The sequence below is a fragment of the Schistocerca serialis genome, chromosome 4 (assembly GCF_023864345.2).
Source record: "Schistocerca serialis cubense isolate TAMUIC-IGC-003099 chromosome 4, iqSchSeri2.2, whole genome shotgun sequence".
Lineage (NCBI taxonomy): Eukaryota > Metazoa > Arthropoda > Insecta > Orthoptera > Acrididae > Schistocerca > Schistocerca serialis.
The window spans coordinates 366007284-366011273 of NC_064641.1; the positions used below are offsets into that span (position 1 = coordinate 366007284).

A 3990-nucleotide genomic window follows, 5' to 3' on the forward strand; every position below is an offset into this window, starting at 1 on the left:
CTGGTCGCTTCCTTCCTCTCGCACCGTCCTTCGTATGTCACCCTCCACAACACCAACTCCCGTATCTTTTATCCCACGGCTGGCGTCCCCCAGGGTTCTGTCCTCTCCCCTCTCCTTTATCTCTTGTATACAGCTGATATGCCCAAGCCACCCCCACCAGTTCACCTTCTCCAATACGCTGATGACACCGCCTTCCTGGCTCTCTATCCTACCCTTCAACGGTCTCAACGTACCCTCCAAACCCACCTTAACCAGTTCACCACTTGGTGTAACCAGTGGCTCCTCCATCTCAACCCCTCCAAAACCCAGGCAATCATCATAGGCCGTGCCACTCGTTCCTTTCGCCTCCAAGATTTCTACCTCACCCTTTATGGTCGTCCTATCCAACTCACCCCCACCCTGAAATACCTTGGCCTCACCCTTGACCGACACCTCACCTGGACCCCTCATCTCCTGACCATCCAGCAGAAAGCCCATTCCCGCCTCCGCCTGCTGAAACTCCCGTCCGGCCGGACATGGGGATTGCATCCTTCTACCATCCTCCACACCTCCAAATCCCTCATCCGTCCTATCCTCTGTTATGCCAGCGTCGCCTGGATCTCCGCCCCTACCCGCTTTTACAAGGCTCTCCAAATCCTTGAACGCCATGCGCTCTGCCTTCCTCCCGTATCCGCCTTCCTCCCCCACACGGCTCCTGTATGAACTGATCCCCTTCCCCCACCTCCTCTTGTTCCTCCAACATCTCCGCATCCTTTACATTGTTCGCAGGGTTGATCCCCCCCACCCTCTGGTTTCCTCCTTCCTCTCCACCCCCCGCCCGTTGCCGCGCCTCTATCGCTGTATCCCTCCCTCTCTCCACCTCCACACCCTCCATCTCCTTCATCAGGGCAATTTCCAACGCCTCTCCCTCCCGGATGACGAACTTCGCCGTGACATATACCCTTCCTTCCAACTATAACCCGGCCTTGTTCCCCCCCCCCCCCCTCCCCAGGGCCCCCTTCTCCTCTTTCCTCCTTCTCCCAGAGCGGATTTTCCTCCGTCCCCCCCTCCCCTGAGACCCTGCACCCCATACTTGCCTCTCTCCTTCCCACATCCCTCCCTACCTGGCCCTCTTCCGAGCGCTCCCCATTCCCCTCCCCCATCTCTTCCCCTCCCTCCCTTCTTCAGGTCTCCCTCATCTCCTTGAACCTGGCAGATCCTCTGTATTGATCATCATCGGTGTGCCACGTCAGTGTTGTGTTTCGTGCTGTTTCTCGTGTGCGTCAAGAGGTGTGATTTTAATTGTGTACTGCCTTGAGGTTCGCCGTCAGTGTTACGTTGTGTGCTATGCCATCCGTCAACACCTTTATGCTCCAGTCATACTGTGCCTTGTGTTCTTTTAATCGTCGCAGTGTGTGGCTTTTTGTGTGTGCTACTTTTAAACAGTTTTTTATCTCCATTTTACAGTCACCCCGTTTTTTGTATATTGCCTTCCATGATGTTCTCCCATTTTTATATCTATGTTCGCCTTCTTCTCTACTTTGCTGTTTTTAAATGTCTTCTATTGTTTTGTTCTATGTCTTTCGGCTGAAGAGCAGCGCATATGCTGCTGCCAGCCCGCCCCGATGGGGAATTGAAATACAATGATGAGTGGTAGCACTCTCCCTGAGCGTGAGGCTTGCGATCGAGATTCATCGCATCTTGGTTGTAATCGATGATCGTTCACCACATTCTGAGGGATGTGGGAAGGGAATAGCGCTTTCCGAGTGGTGGTTTTATTATATAGATCAGAAGCGTAAGTCATACCTTTGGTATCGGGACCCGCGTCGTTGCAGAAATGTCGCTGCAGGCTGTGGAAGGACTTTGATTGCGACATGTCATGAAAGCCCTGTGGAAGTTTCTCGAGTGTCACGGGGACGAGCCATTTGATTTGGCCTGCTCCAAGTGCTAGGCTTGGATGACAACGACGTACTTTTGAGTTACAAGACTGAGTGAGCAACACAAGAAGAGTGCAATTGATGACCATAAAAAGCTGACACACAACACAGTGTTGATAATCACCACTAATGCATGATGTACGAAACATTTAGGAGGAGCACGTTTGGCTAGCAAACATGAATTGAGCGATTTGCAAGGCACTGTTATCTGCAAGAAGGAATGCATGAAATTGGCAAATGAATAAGACTGGTTCAAATACTATCGACAGAAATTTTATTTCTGTTGTCAACTAGTATTAATTAGATGTGTGGGAGTAGGGGGATATTTCCCTTGCACCATACATCTACATACACGTATCGTCTGATGTGGCCTAGTTTTGCGTACAAAGAACTGTCTAGTTGTCAGTTTTTTCAGTGAACGAATGTGGTAGGGAGGAGAGAGATTAGTGTTAGATGCAGAGCAGTGCGGGCAGTTGTGTGTCGGACGTTGTATGTCGGACGGTGAGTCGCCGACAGGAATTAGGCGTGCTGCCATCTGTCGGCAGGTGAGGTAATGAAGCAGCTTGAATGGTGACAGAAATGATGAAAATAGTTAACTAAAGAGTAATAGCGGTGACATTTGGCAGACACGTGTTTCAGCGTTGACAGTTAGTTTGGGGTGTGTGCTTGCATGACACTGGAAGTCTGTTGACGGTAGAGAAGTAGACAAGACGGAAAGAATTTTCCGCGTTCTCGCGGAGAAGTAATAGAGAAGCAGCCATAAGTATTGAAGTGAGGGCGTTGATCGGCAGCATTCGAGGGTTGGATTCCCTCTCTTCTTCATCGAAGAGTTTCACTGCCTGGGCTACTCTCAGGGTGCGCCTTCGACGTGGAAGATCCCTGCCGTGTCGTCTGCTTGCCGCCGCCGCCTTCCGGTCCTCGCCGCCGCAGCCGCCGCCGTCGCCGCCTGCCGGGGCTCGCCGCCCCCGCCTGGTCGCCGCCTGCCGGTGCTCGCCGCCGCCGCCGCCTGCTGATCGCCGCCGCCGCCGTCCCCGCCGTCCCCGCCTGCCGGGACTCGCCGCCGCCGCCGCCTGCCGGGGCTCGCCGCCGCCGCCCGGTGCCCGCCGCCGCCGCCATCCGGTGCCGCCTGGTCGCCGCCATCGCCGCCGTCCTGACCCTGGTCTACGGCCGTCTTCGTCTCCATCCGTCTTCGTCTTTGTCTGTCCCCAGTTTCTGTCCTCTCCTCTTCGTTCTGTTCGTTCTTGTTTCTCTCTCCCGTCATGTCCGCCCCCACCACCACTGTCACTACTACCACCACCGCCTTTGTCTATACCTCCCCTTCCGCCGCCTCCACCACTATAACTTGGTGTGCCCAGTCCCACCCCCCTCCTTCCATTCCACCTCTCCTCACTCTCCCTTCACCCTCTATCTTTGTCGCCCCCTCTCCCGCTTCTTCCTCCCGCTCCTCTCGTTCTGATCCCTTCCCCCCACTCCCCCAGCCTGTCACTGCAGCTCCGGCTCGGGTGGTGGCCCGTCGGGCCACTGCCCACGCCCAGCTCTCCCCGTCACCTTCGCCATCACCGCCGCCACTGCCACCGTCATCGTCATCGTCGCCGTCGCCTTCGCCTTCGCCTTCACCGTCACCGTCACCGTCACCATCTCTGGCGCCGACTCTGGCCCCGGGACCTGCCCCTCCCCGCCACATTCCCATTGTTCCCATCCCCCACACCTCCTCCACCGCCGTCAAGCGCCCCGGTGGCACTCCTGCTTCCTCTGCTTCCAAAAAGGCTGCGCCTCGTCCTCCTTCCCCCACCCATGATGCCATGGAAGTCTCCCCGCCTGTCCCTGCCCCCTCATCCTCCTCCTCTCCCCCTTCCTCCTACCGCTACCTCCTCTCCCGTCCTGATCCCTCTCTCCTTGAAGCCCGGAACCTCACCCTCTTCCTTCGCCAGCATTGTCCTGGTGCCCCCATCTTCCTCCTCACTCCTCGCCGAGATTCGGTCCTCATCTCCTCCCCCAGCCCCACCCTCCACACCTATCTCCTTTCCCGCATCCCTGTCACCCGCTTTGGCCCTCATGCCTCTCTCACCCCTGC

The 3990-nt window shown here is 56.2% G+C and overlaps 1 pseudogene; it reads left to right on the plus strand.

Annotated features, from left to right (window-relative positions):
* Positions 1–1574: 1574 nt before the first annotated feature.
* Positions 1575–1750, plus strand: LOC126476623 (small nucleolar RNA U3; annotated as a pseudogene).
* The last annotated feature ends 2240 nt before the right edge of the window (positions 1751–3990 follow it).